Here is a 15,824-nt window from a genome sequence, read left to right as displayed (position 1 = left end):
CTTCCTAAACTGCAGGCATAAAGCATATCCAAAGAGATGAAGAGCAAATTTCTGCTCAAATTGCTTGGTGCAGTGGGCCTGGCTGGGATGGAGTTGATTTTCTTCATAAAGGCTCGTATGGTCCTGTTTTAGATTTGTGACCAAAACAATGCTGATAACACACCCAAGTTTTAGCTGTTGCTGCAGGGCCTTCCCTGCTTCTCCCTCTGCCCTTCAGTGATCAGACTTGGGGCCCACACAGGAGTCTGGGAGGGGACACAAGCAGGCAGATCACCTGAACTAACCAAACAGATATTCAAGGTCAAATAATGTCGTGACATCCTCTGCTTGGGAACTGGCTGGGCGTTGGTCTACCCATGGGAAGTGGTGAGTGATTGCTTTGTATCAGCTCTTTTTCCTTCTTTTTTCTTCACTTCTTTGCTTGTTAACCAATGTGTATTGTGACCCCAACTTTTCTTGCATTTCCTCTTCTTTTCATCTTCCTCTGTCCCTCTGGGGCTAGGGGTGGAAGTGAGCAAGTGGATGCGTAGTGCTTAGCTGCCTACTGGGGTTAACCCGCAACACTTGGATATCTTGATCTACATGCCAAGACATTTCAGAGCCAATAAGAAAAAGCATGCCAGAGTTCAACTGAAATGAAACCCGGCTACATTACTTGTGTAGCTTTTGCATTTTGCTCTGGCTCTCTTTGCTGCTGATTGCTACCATTTGGTTGCAGTTGCCTTGGGCAGTGGTCCATCCAGTTCAAAATTAAATCTAGCAGTGGCCAAAAAACTTAGGAGATTTCTTCTGTACTGGGGTCCCCAGCCTGTTTTGAGAGACCCAATAGGCTCAGATAAGCATCTGTGCTTTTTACTGCTATCCAAACCAGAACAAACCTCTGAATATTTTGAGTTTCACACATCACCACTATGCTATTATTTTCTAGACACTCAGCGTTGCCAGTATAAACTAAACAAGCTTTGTAACCTACAGTTATGGCTACCCATGAAATACAACATGAAGTGCAATGCAGAGAGCACAGCTGCACTCACTTTAGTTGCACAGGTCTACACAGTTTTGACAGATTTGATGAACTCTAATTACATTGAAATACCCTTCTGTCTTTCATGGTCAGAAATCTTCCCCTCATGTGCATGTCTCTGTAACACTCTGCACCTAGGGGATGCAAGGAGGATGACAGCCTCACCTTTTAACTCCCTGCCTGTCCCAAGGGCTGAACAATTGCTCATATCACATTGCAAGAGGCAGTTTTATGGAGACAAGGTGACCCCTTGGCCCAGTATAAACATACCATTTACCTCAGGTTTCTCAGCTATAAACTTTGAATACCAAATATATATATATATATATATATATATATATATAATTTTCCATTATTTTCCCACACTGAGAACAACACCCTGGTTGACATGTGGGATGCAATACTGCATGGCTTCAGCAAGGAATGTTAACACACAAACACAAAGTAAAATGTGATGAGTAAGTAAGACATGGATCTCAGGGAAGCCTGATTTGGCAGGGGGAAAGTACAGCTAAATAGCCACCAAGTTACTCTTGCCTCAAAACCAGAACAAGGCCCCAGAAGGGAGTACAGATGTTAATCAACTCACTAACCCCATCCTGCAATCTTCCATGTCCTACCAGCTAGAAGACAAAAGGGTTTCAGCTCAAAAGCCCATCCACATCAGAACATTTTGGCTTAAATCATGGCAGTCTGATCATCACCCAAATGCATTGAAATTGTCCTTCCACCAACTTCTCTGTTGTATACGGGGTCAAGGTTCACCTGGTACCAGCAGAGATGATAGGTTGTCCTGTTCCCTGCTTTGATGGCGAAGTCCCTAGAGAGATGTAGCTACCAAGACTGGGAGCCATGCACATGCATTTGGGTTGGAGGCCACTCATAAGCTTGTCCTCACAGTACAGGCAGATAGAAAGCAGCTCATACATGAAATGGACTGAAGAACACTTCAGAAGTAAAATGGCAGTTTAAAAGGGATGGTAGGGATGGTAGGGATGGTCTTTTGGGAATCAGGCTTTTTTTTTTTTTTTTTTTTTGGATGCGTTTGCTTTTTTATAAATGGCACTTCATATATGGAAAGCAATAAATTCCTACTCCTGTATTAAGTTAAATGGTCTAGGTCTGTTGACTTCAAAAAAGCAGAGTCAGTTTACACTGACCAAGAATTACATAAATCTGTTTTGATTAAAAACATAATAGCTTGAGATACAGAATTCCTCCTTTTTCCTCTGATATTGTTCTAATTGCTCACCACTTGCACTTAAAGTGTTACTGATCGGAGATCTGTTACTCTCTTTCAGTTTCCAACCAACGTGATAAAAATGACTGGAGCTTAGGAAAGTATTTTTACAGTAAGTAAATGCAATAGGCTCTGAAAGGCTCTAAAAAAAGCCTTTATAAAAGTGAGGTAGACATTTCTTTATCATTGAAGTACTCATGGCTCAGAAGTTGACATATATTTTTATGCTTATTGGATCAGACATGGAGGCTTTTGGTAAAGAAAATGGAAGGAGACTGTGGGAAAGAATGTCATAACTGCAGGCTCAACAACATGTTTTACCTTCACTAAAGTTGGTGATCATGATCATTTTGACTCTGAGGTGTTGAATGTACCGTAAAAGTGGACTGAAAACAAGTGAGACTGGTTTAGACCTTAAAATAAATAAAAAAAATTTAGGAGGGCCATAAAAAATAAACAACTACAGATTTAACCTTATTGTGAAAGGAATGTAATACGACTATTGCTATCCCACAATAACTTTGAGCAGATTTTACAAACGCTTCCTTTCCAAGTCATCAACTTGCATTAAGTCTTCAGTAAAATTAAAAACACGATGAATAAAGACAAATATTTGGAGGTGTTCGCATATTACATGGAGCTACCCATTATCAGCTTCTGAAAAAATAGAATTTCTAGTTGGATTTCATCCTGTGAAAGCAAAATTAAATGATATTTAGGCTTAGCATCTCAGTTTCTCAGATAAGCAATGATAATAATATTAAAGCTTACTTTATTTTCTTTTGCTCCTCCAAAAGAAGTGAAAGCACTACATTAGTCTCCCCCAAACTCTGTGGCTGGTGAAAAACCCTGAGATGTCTCTAAAACTTCATTTCTAACAATTGGTGTGTCAATAGTTCTTTTGTGATTGTAATAAATTACTTTGCCTGAAAGAGCTTTAATAAGAATGGACATCCTTCCAATTTTATTGTGGTTTGTATAGGGAAAAAAACTCCCTCATTCTATACAATTTTATTTTATTTTAAATAATGAAGAAACACAATCTTCAGAAGACAAAAGTTTTAGGAGAATGTCCAACTAAAACTGGGAACATATATATTTTTCAGGGGTATTTATAGATACGAATTAATCTGCACCACGTGAGTTAGCAGTACATTCTGCATGATCTGTGTCTAATTTAAAACATAAAATCACAAGTACTCCAACTCAGATATTTACCATAGCATTGAATGCTGCGTCCTGCTCAGCTAGTCAGAAACAAAAAAGAAGCAAATAACTGTGACTTACTAATTATTTCTAGGATATCACTGGTAGCAGGCTTTAAAAAAAGACAATCAAATTAATTCCTGTTTTAGAAGGTTGTTGTTCATCCTGAATCCCCTTCAGCAAAAGATTTTTCAGCCTTCCCATTTCTGGAAGAAATACTCATTAGCATCAATAGCATTTTCCAAATGAGCTCTTACATTAAAAATAAAATTAAAAAAATATATATATCTAAGAAATATACTTTCCTTTCCAAGAATGCAGGCAAAAGGGATGAACTGGGTGACAGAGCACTGGAACAGTTTGCCCAGAGAGGTTGTGGAGTCTCCTTCTCTAGCGATATTCAAAATCCGCCCAGATGCCATCCTGTGCAATGGGATCTAGGTGATCCTGCAAGGCAGGGAGTTAGACTGGATGATTTCAGAGGTCCCTGCCAACCTTGCCCATTCTGTGATTCTGTGAAATGTTTTCAATTTTCATGTCTTCAGAGTGCAAGCAGTCTGTAAGGGACATGAAGCAGGCTTGACTGTCTGAAAATGAGAAGGTCATTCAGATTTTTCTATATGTCTCACACTGGAAATTTGCAGAATCTTAAGGCATCCAAAACAACTACTCACTTTGGAAAATCAAAATCTTTCACATCAAGTCCCTCAGGAACACAATGAGTAACAGACAGTACAAATGCAATTAAACTGAAACATCATGGTTGTCCTTTTCAAGGTGCAACCATACCATCCCAGCACTTTAGAATGATTTTTATTTTTTTATTATTTTTTTTAAATGAGAAAGGGTGCAGTGATTTTTTTTCATGATTGGATTATAACAACCTGACAAACACTGCATGGTGGCTGCATAAACAGGTGTTTACCTAAAGTCTAATGAAAGAGAAAAATACATTGTCCCTATATGTTCTAGGAGACATAGCAGACTCATCCACAGGAAGAAAATAAAAGTAATTTTTTGGCCTTTGAATCTTTTTGGATGTTTAGTTAACACTGATTCTACTATTTAGCTATATATATACATACGTTTTATTTTTGCCAGAACATTTAAAAAACAGATGGTCATAAAGAATGCTACACCCTGTTTAACCATTATATTTCAAAAATAAACTACAATGTTTAGAGGAACAGCAACAAAGTCAATGCTTATTTAATAGTTTCATTTGGGATTTGAAGTAATAAAAGTCATGGTGATGTCTCTAGTAACATACTGGCTAAACTAAAAATGAAGCAACAAAAAAAAAAAAAAAAAAAACACCTGAACAGAGGCATGTGTTTGGTCCTACCATTCACTGTTGGAAAGCTGTTTCATTGCTGGGGAAATGGCTCCCAGGATCTTCTTGTCTTTTATTTAAAATAAGGGACCTTTCAATATGAGGTTCAACTTCTCTTCTAGAGCCACTCCTTTTAGTGCAAATAAACACCAATTTATCAAACCAACTCTGCAGCCAAGAGTTATAAGGCAACCTTTGGGAAGTCGAAACTGCAAAGTATATCATCCCTCTATTGCAGAAGGTGGTGTATTTGTCTATTCTCCATCATGACACTCTTTAGAGTCTTTTGTTATTCCTCATCCCTTTGGTCTTCGCCCAATGCTGAATGAACACAAGTTCCAAAATCTCAAAATTTTATGCCAAACCGAATTCTAGCCAGACCTAATGAAGCCACATCTGGAGAAGATAATGAAATTATGTGACTATTAAATTAAAGCAGGAGATACAGCAGAATGGAAGCCTGTGGTACATGACAGTTCACTTGGTAGCTGCACCAGAAAGCTGCTGGTGAGGAAAGAGGGACAGGCTGTTGAAGTTCTGCCAGAGGTACCAGTTTTGAAAGGCTCTGAATGACTAATCTTGTCTATGTCTGGCTCCAAATGTGGAAATGTGAACCTGAATAAATGAGCAGGCTCACAGGCTCAATTGGCATTGATTTCAGCCAGGATCTAGGTGCAAATTTTTACTCTCAAACCTTATCTTTTTATGGGATTTGCTATCAGTAATTTCAATTTTTTTTCTTTTATTTTTTTTTCTTTTTTTTTTCTTTTTCTTTTTTTTCTTTTTCTATTTTTTGGCACTTCAGGACAGTTAGATTTATTTTCATATTTTGCACATTTTCATCTTTCTTCAGCTCTCTCTCTTACAGTTATATCCTTTCTTGCCATGTTACTCCTGCCTCCCCGAGCTATACATTACATCTGCTACACTGAACTTAACCTAAGAACAGTCTATTTTAAGCAGCTTCCTCCAGTCCAAACCTTAGCAAACAATAATCTGAGTACATATACACAAGATCTGAGGGCAGTGATCCTAAGGAATATTTTTCTGGAATTGCAAAGCCAAACAATAAAGAGGAAGAAAGCATATATGTATAATGAGATGATAAGGAAGAGAGTAACATCTAGCAGGAGAAAAAGAAAACAAAACTAGTATCTGATCTTATCTTCAGTGATATATTGGACAAAATTGCCAAGGGTGACAGTTTAGTGAACGTGAAATAGTTTTTCACACATTTCTGAGCAGTTGAAAGCTTACCTAGTTAGATTAAACATTTTGTTGAGTCCTCAGTTAAATCTCATGTGAGATCTCAAGTGAGATTCAAAAACTGAAGTCAAAAAGAAGGCAACTACAGCTGAATATTTTCTAACAAATGAATATTGCTTGTGAAACTATTGAACCATTGTGAAAACTATTGAACTATTGTAACCAAGGTTTCTGGAAGCAAAATTATAAGGTTAATCTGTAAAGGATATTTTTTGCCATAGCTGAAGAACAAAACAAAATAGTGCAGTTTTTCCAAGATCTCCTCATACTACACTTCCAAAAGATTTACTTTACAGAAGTAACTTAAAACCCCATTTTAAAAGAAGAAATATCTGCTGTTTTTCACTAATATTTTCCTACTGGATATCACTGGAACGTTTGACTGGGTTTTGACACTTGACACAACCCTCTGTCAGGAGACTCTTTAAAGTTTTATCACAGATGACCAAGATGGATATAAAGAAATTATCAGCAATTTAGATTGCTGTGTTTCTATCAGCCAGTGCTTCAGAAAACAAGGAAAACGTGAAGCAACCATTAAGTACTAAAATGAAAAGAGATTTCTTACAAGAGCCCATTGATAGATGCTGAGATAATATATTTTTTAATTAATCTTGAAACATTTGTAAATTCGAAAAGAGAAGAGAAGAGAAGAGAAGAGAAGAGAAGAGAAGAGAAGAGAAGAGAAGAGAAGAGAAGAGAAGAGAAGAGAAGAGAAGAGAAGAGAACATCATTCTCTGTGGAGTGTACAAAATACAACAAGGTATCATCAGTCCAGAACCTTGACAACACTCCTGGACACAATAAAGAAAAATTTTATGTGGATTTAACTTACTACAGAGCTAACGAGTAGTCTTCTGTCTTTCCTAATTTCCAGATGCAGACATATTTCGCAATGTCTCTCAGACTCCTCGACAGTGCATTTAAGCCCTTTGACAATGCACTTAATTTCCTTAGTCTGTCTTTGCAGACACAGTCATTAGACTCCTGTGTACAGTTGATAACTGCTGAAACTAATAATTTATGAACATAAATGCCAGTTGCTACTGTTTTATAAAGGAATAGTCTTATCAAAGACACATGACTTTATTTGCAAGGGTTTTTAGAGAGAAAGTAACTGTGCAGATGTAACATATACACACTTTTACAAGACCTCTGACTTCATTCCATATCACGTTCAGTTTAAATCATGAACATCATGATATACCATTTTCTATACCATCCAGAAGTCATTAATGATAATTACAGTAGATATAGTGAAATACTGAGATAACAAGGAAGACAGGTTTGTAAAATAAAGTGATCTGAATTTCCTAGCTGTCTGTAGGTTTTCAGACAGTATTCATTTCCATTCTGTAAAATACAAGGCAAAGTATATGGGAACACAACATGGAGGCCACACCTACAAAACGAGGGCCAACAACAAGGAGCCAAAGCAACCAACAACAAACAACTTCCCAGGGATACGTTGTGACTTAGGACACTGCCATGTCTTTCAAATATAAAACAAGAGAACGATGAGTGGGAGAAAACAAAGGATCTCATCTCTGTATTTAACAAAGCACAAGGGAATACATCATCCAGTTCTGGCATCTGTGTTTTCTTTATTTTTTTTCAAAATTTTTCAAAATTGCACAACTGAAAGCAATATTTTTTTTTCCTTGTCAAAAATCAAATGCAGCTAAAGAGATATATCAAGATTTATGCCCAATTGTAGTGCATCGTGCAGTATTTCTAGCCACCGTCCCCTGAGATCTCACTCCATCCCACTTTAAGCTCTTTTCAATCTGTTTGAAAGCTGCTGAATATGTGAATGACTCACTGACCTTCAGTCCTCCCCATCTTTGTTCCCGATGCTTATGTTTAATCTCATGTTTAATCCTTGCGAAACAGTAAGGGATTATACAGGGGACAGCTCACATACACAGGTATATAGGCATACAACTACATATACTCACGACATAACACAAAGTGCCAGAAGACGAAGTTCAAGAAATGCCCATCAAGTTTGATCAGGAAAGAAAAAAGCTGTTTGAATAAATCCATGTTAAGGCACTTAATTAAACTGCTCTATTTTCAAATCCACTGGGTAAAGTTAAATTAAAATTAAACCTCTGAATTAGACGCCTGAATCTTATCATAGAGACCCTGATTATTATCCAAGCCAACAAAATTATTAAACTTTCTGACCTACTTTATGAAAAGAAAATACAATTTGTCACTATAAACTTCGTAAACAACATTACTAACAACTGCTTCTACTCATTCACTACACAAGTATGGGTTTCCGGACCTGTTTTTCTTCTCCATACATAGAACAACTACTTCCTTAGTCACTAACTAATCTAAACTTTAATTAGACTAAAACCTTGCTAATAGAAGAGCAAGAAGTAAGACCTGCTGAAAAAGATAAAATGTATAAAGTTATTGGTCACATTTGAGAAATGGCCACTGCCTCTGCAAACTTCTCTATCTGAACTACATTTGCTGAACATGGCTGTTGAAATATGGGTTGCAAGGGAACAGAGACCAAGATGAAATAAAGGATGCTTCTGTCAACTAAACCACCTAGAAATTCTCTCACATTCTCCTGTAGTTTAAAGGTTCAAACTTTCTACAAGCAGATATCAGCGAGCTCTTCTCAAAGGTAAGATCTTCCTGAGAAACACTCATGATAGAGATATCGACTAAGGTATGACATAACTGCCACACATAGAATATCTCTTCTGCTATCCACTAGCTGCTTCTATTTTCATAATCTAGAATCTGAAACAAGATAGCAATTCACAATGACTACTTCTCATCCATCCTGCCAACAGTGGCTGCAATGAAGGGGAAGGTTACCAATCGCATTACTTCCAACCTCTGTGCAAAAGACTAATGCAGACAAAGAAGAAAGAACAATTACACTACTCTGAAAAAATGTTGTTTTGTAATTTTCTACAAAGGCAAATAAGAGAGAAATAAATGCATATGCTAGCTACACAACACATGATCTCCTTTGCGGTGTATTACAGAAAACATGCCCCAGCGGCATACTGTTTGGACATATGGGTCACATTGATTTTTTGGCTGCTTATCATCAAATGCCAGATATGGGCATGCACAATAACATTTGCCTCTTTTATTCTTCATCTAATGAAAAACATTTCCTATAGGTATTTAAAACATACGAATCTTAAGGAACATTTAATTAATTAATTTTCTTTAATTATCATTTCATATATGCTTCTTATTGTCAGCTCAGCTTCTGACAGTTAAACAGTGTTATTCTTTTTACCATGCCTTCATATACAAAACAGGCAGTTCATGATAGTTTTCTACATATTATATTTACCAATGTGGGTTCAGTAAATTTATTGCAATAAATGAGATACAAACAAGGATAATATAGCTATCATCGTGCAGAACTTCATAATGAAATGGTAACTATATATAAGACTTGCTTCTTGAAGTACGAACCTTGAGCCCTCCAGCTAAAGGCAAAGCCCTGGCAGCCTGTGATAGCTATGCAGTTGTAACCAAACCCAGTCATAGTTTCCTAGAATTTCAATCTCAAATCTCAGTAATGTTGTGCTTTTATGGACATAATAAAAGTTTTTAGTTATCCCTAAAAAAAGGAAGAAGCTTTTCTTTGTTTAACAAACCTAATCTTCCAAACCTTTCTCAGGGCATTGAATAGGGGCCCAAGCAATTAAGTTTGGATCTTGAGTGCAGGAAGAACCTCTATTTTTGTTTAGAATCATTTGTGTTTTCTTTCCAACCGACCTTAGTCAAATTAAAATGACAAATTTTTATCCTTCAGATACCATCTGAGTTTTCTAAGGATCTGTGGAAGGCTAGACTCTTACATTAATAGGACATACCTGGCTGGACATGAAAGCAGGGGGAAAATAAGTCAGCGAAAACAGTATTGCAGATTTGCATTAAGGACATTTATATCTGCCTTCTTCATGTGGTTTCCATTCAGCCCTTAAAATGTAATTCTGTATGGGGGAAAAAAAAAAATAAAAAATTGTGTTAAACAGTTCTGCTGTTGCTAAACTAGGTCTCATTTGCATCTGCTGACAAAAGGTTTTATTAGCATAACAGTGGAAAGCCAATAAACCCAACAGCAGCAAAAGAGCAAACTGTCCTGACAACTTTATTTTTGTTAATGACAAACAGAAAGAACTGCACGATCATTGTCAAACAAACTCTGGGGCTGATTCAACACAGTCTGATGTCTACTTTTCAGTTTTTGACTTCAGGATGATCATTACTGGGTTCTGAGTTTGTAGCACTGGCACGTAATACAATTCTAAAATACACTACCAGGTTAGTTGCCAGCAACCTACATATAGAAAACCCATTTTGTACTTAATACTGTACTCCATTTATCTTCAAATTATTCTTTCCTTTTTCCCATTTTTTTTTTCCAAAATACTTATAAACATTGCAATGAAATTCATAATCGTTCCCAGTTCCCTTTTTGCTTCCTGAAATATTCTTAGGGGACAACCTGACTAGACAGACATTTTAAAAGCTTGGTATTATACATTAAGTTTTCATATAAGTTGTTTCAAAAACTCTGGGAGAACTGTCCTCCAGTGCTCATTCTCTCTCACTCTTCTCTTCAAGAAAAGTTTCACTTTTCTTCACTATGGAAGATTCTATATCCTCTTTTCTATTTTCTTGGTTGCTTTTACCTCTTTGTTTCATGTGAACTTTAATGCAAACTAAGAACAGTGTAGTCTTTCGAAATTTGCCAATATTATCCTTTAAACTTCTCCCCCTCCTTCATACAGATATGCAGATATAGGAAATTTATGACTGGTAGAAAGTAAGAGCAGACCAGGTCACATCAACAGACCCTTGAGGCCAGTATCCTTTCTCCAACAACGGTCAAATGCATGTTAATCTCAGGCAGATAACAGCCAACCTGTATGACATCCTAATCAAGTCTCTACCACTGTAAACATAATTCCTCAAGGAACCAGAAGAACAAAACAAAAGAAAAAAAAAAATCCACAACTACAGAAAGTATCACAGTGGATAAGAATGTTTTATACCCCAATTTTATATTTAATAATCTACTTGTCTTTTTACTTGCTAACGACAATAAAGAAAAACACTGGGTCATGTTCCGAACCCCACTAACAACAGAAAAATATGTTTTAAAATTCCAAACAAAGTTGTAAATTACAAAATAAAATACAGAGGGGTGGAGGAGTGTGGAACAGTACAGTTGGAGAAAATGTAATTCATAACACCAACAGTCAACTGGAAGAAGAATGTATCGTCAAAAAAAGTTGATGTTATTACATATCTATATTGCAACAGTGCCTGGAAGACCTGCTTGAGATCATGGCCCTACTGCATTAGGCAGTGCACAGAACACAACAAAAGAAATTTAAAATGAACAAACAAACATCAACAACAATAAAAGACAGCTAGAGTCCAGTCGCCAAAGGCTTCCCTGACAGCAAATCAGAAAAACATGGCTTAAAGTTACATCATGTCATAGACCAACAAGGTGGTTCTCTGCTGTTAATTACATATAAAGTCACAACGGTTAACAATGCCCTCTTATTCCATGCCCTTCACAGTTATATGTTGAGAATAATATCATGAAATGAGAAAGAAATTCAAATTTGAGAATGAACAATAACTTGGGGAGAATTTACATTGAAAAATTGTGTGCTAAATATGAAAGACATTTTAATATTTAATTAAAACAAAGGCAAAGGTCTTTTCAAACATGCACAGTGAAAACTTGGGTATTTGGGAAATTTGAACTGGAAATATCAGAGGTACTTTTGAAAGGTAGCGAATAAACAGTTAAGTATAATTAACATGAATAAAATGTCATCCTCAAGGACAAAACTCTATGGTATTAACGTACCAATGTACACTATTAACGTAGAAATTAGGTTGTTTTCTTCTTGCATAACAAGATCAAATACTTCATATCCAAGAATAGGAAATTATAAATGCCAAATATGTAGCATTTCCTCATATAACTTAATCACTGTAGGAAAAAAAAAAAAATCCTCAAATTGTTATAGAAACTGCCTCAGTCTCAACTTACATGAATCAGAAATGAGGTTATGTTAATATAAGGTTGAATTTTTATAAGCATAATACAGATCCTTAAGATTATATTTATGTGTATGAAAGCAGATAGCAAGAAACTTTGCTGTTGATTAAGTTTAGGCAAATAACCTAACATTGTTTACACCTCCAGTAGTTTTGACTCCCTTTGCAAAGAGGTATTTTGGTTTTGGAGCTTTGCTGGTCATTTAGAAATAAGTTTAAAGGGAAATGTTTTGCGTGTTACTGCTGTGGTAGTTTTCACCCCTTTTAAGCCAAGCCCTATTTTTTTCTGCCAAAATGTGCAATTACTTGATAACTAGTGGAATCTGACAAACTTGTATCCTCAGCACTGACTTCCCAAGTGGCTATCACAAATAGACACTGGAGGGTAATTAAACTGACAAGACTGCAGCAAGCGGGAAGCTTGCTTATCTTGTACTTGTCAGCATGTATATATCACAGCTTTCCTCTCTGCCAGGAGCCCCCTAAGCTCTACAAAATTGGAACCTCCTGCTTCAGCTGATTGTCTAGCAATTTGTTCTTGTTCTACAGCTAAGCAATGGGTTTCTAACTATAGATTATTCTGGAATATTACATATATTTAAAAGAAAAAAAAAAAAGAAAAAAAAACAAACAACAACAACAAAAAAAACACATTGACATTAATTCTTTTAAACATACAATTTTGGTGCAATGCTGGCTAGTGGAGAGTCTTTTATGCAGGTCCATTCCAAAAAAAGACTGCTATTCCTCCAATAGTTTGTATCTGTTCTGGATAAAAAAAAGATTTAATTTTCCAAATCTCCAAGGACACAAAAACACCCCAGTAAGGTACATCCACTGCTATAATCTTTCCCCAGTAGTATGAATGATCCAACAGAAGCTGCTGTGCTGCAAATTATTAAAAGGAAAATCTTGTAGTTGGACCAACTGTAAAGTTAACAAAGACTGGGGGGAGAGATTTTTAAATAAATGTTGAGTTTGGTCAGAAAGATGTCACATCTTCTGGCCTTCACTCAGGTAAAGTTACTAGAGACTCCAGTGAAAGTTTTGACTGAGAAAGGAGTTCAGTATTGGGTTTGTTACTGGTCTTAGGATCCATATCAAGTTAAAATGAGTGGGGATTATCTATCTTATCTCAAACACTGACAACACTATGGCTTTCTCAGGCTGCAAGTCATCAACTTTCTGAACATTTTTTGATAACTCATGAACCTTCTGATTCTTGAACAACATCTATTTTTCATATCTTTTTAATAGTACAAATAAACCACCACCTAAGGACCAGTTGTGGTAAATACATAGGACATTCACACACATGGACAAAAACCATTCAGGCACTTAGTACAAACTATTCAGAAGGGTTAAATGCACATTGTCCAGCAAATGGGAGTTACTACTTTATCAATATATATGGTATCAGTTACCTAAAGTCTTGTGCAACTATAACTGGAACAATAACTTTATGAACTATATGTGACTCACTAAATTCTCTCTCTTTATTCAGTTAGTATTCCCCCATATCACTTAATACAATACCCAGTGGAACTGATGAAGGACTGTCTTGCTGTTAGTGAAAAAATAATTATAGAAGAGGTTCGGGGTAAATAGGTTTCCTGGCAAAATACAAAAGCAAATGGTTTGGTGCCCACGAGTCACTGTAGAACAAGTAGGACATTTTGCCAAAATAGCTTAATAACATAATTTATAACTATTTATCAGCACTAATCCAAAAAGCTTGTTGACAGCAATCTGTACCTCACTATTCAGGAAACTGTTTATTTTTTTTCACTTCCCCCTGTCTTCAGCTTTCTTGCTCTGAGTTATATTGAAAAGTTTATCAGCACAACTTCTATATTTGAATCCTCCTACAGCACCAGCATGTTTTCTGTCTCAGTAAAATGGTGCCTAAAATTGTTTGCAACAGCATTCCCAACATGTTTTCAATGGTTTCTCACTTAATGCCAGAATAACTAATAGCTGAAGTGCTGTGTTCTCAGTCTTCATGTGTAATACCAATTCAGTTTTGCCTAACTTTAAGGACACCAAATGCTGAACAGGTGTTTTTCCAAGACATTATTCAATTTACACTATGGCTCACCTGGCCAAAATTCAAGCAGGAAGGTAATAGACATGATATATCAGAACAGCCAAAATGAGGAAGCAACAGCCAAACCAAGTGAGAATAAAATTATTCTGTGAATTCACTTAATGCATCTCCAAGTTTTCAAGTACGGCCCCCGGAGCCCCATTAAAGACATCTTTTTTTTATTATTATTAAAAAAAATAAAAATAAAAATTGATTAATCACCAGATATATGCTAAAACAATCCCTCAGGAAGGGATGAGATCATACTTAGACTTCATGCTTCTGCAACATACTTGTCTGAAAATGAACGAGCAGGTTTAGCTTTTCTAAAAAGATCAAACTTTTCTGGAAAAAGAAATAGATCTACGGCATTTTACATTCCCATTCCTGGGGTGATTGTTTCTAGTTCATTTTGTCACTTTTGGCAGTTGGAATCTGTATAGTACGAGCACTGTCAGGACAGCAGATTCTTCTTTGACAAAAATCTGACACCAAAGTCTGCCTTTAGTTTTAGAAGTCCCAGTCTGTGCACTGAGACGCAAGCCTATTCTTTTCATACCAAATATAGAGAATCTTGAAAAGGTAAATTCGACTGTATTAAGCACTAATAAGTGCTAGATCTGATTGATCTATATTCATATTTTTATTATGTTCTTATTCCGTGACTGAAGCGTTACTCAGCCAAAATGTTCCTGTTTCAAGAGATGCCTGCTTAAGCAAAATTCAACCTTAAGTTCTCCAGTTAAGAAAAAATTATACTCACCATAACCAAAATGAATCAGAAAGCATTACTATTGGTGAACTTAGTCATTTGCCTGAAAGGTGAGACAATTGGTAAGAGATGCTTTTTTGTAAGGCAAATGCAGCAGATGAAGTAAAGAAAATTAACAGCTGAGGAGCTGGAAATACTCCCAAAACTGTCACAAAGGCAAAGGCAGATGAGCAACACCTGAAAAAGATCAAGCCCTGAATTCCTACGATAAAGAATTCTATACCTATTATAATACTATGCTTCTACAGTCTCCAACACATCCATATGCATTATTTATCCCTTTCTGATCAGTCTTAGTCATAGTCGTCAGAGGTTTTTGATTACCCTTGGAAGTTATCAATTCACCTACATCAACATGCATTTGAAGCATTTATTCAACCATAGATTAATATGTTGTTATACAACAGTTATTGGTAATTGGTTGTAATATTGATTATTGGAAAAATATAAACCGCATTATAAGAAACAAGAAAACAATATTTACAACACAGGACCAGTTTCATTACTCTGAAACTGATGAAGATCCTACAGAATTTAAGGAATTATGAAGTTTGTATTTCCAACTTGCTTATCTCCTACAAAAAAGGCAAATGGAACATTTTCATTACTCAGTTTAAGAAAAAAAAAAAAATAGTATTTCAGGGTCTCTGAAATAAACATTGCTCAAATAAGTCAGATAAATTCAAATAACAACAACAAAAAAATAATATTGTTCACGGTATTTTCTTAATTGTTTTTCTATGTGAATACTTTCCGTGTTCCACCCAACATCAGGATCTGGCAAAGATATTGAAATAAAGCCAGAAAGGACAATTTCAT

This window comes from Oxyura jamaicensis, chromosome 4 (genome assembly GCF_011077185.1).
Source record: "Oxyura jamaicensis isolate SHBP4307 breed ruddy duck chromosome 4, BPBGC_Ojam_1.0, whole genome shotgun sequence".
Taxonomy (NCBI): domain Eukaryota; kingdom Metazoa; phylum Chordata; class Aves; order Anseriformes; family Anatidae; genus Oxyura; species Oxyura jamaicensis.
Note: the sequence above shows the minus strand (reverse complement) of the source record.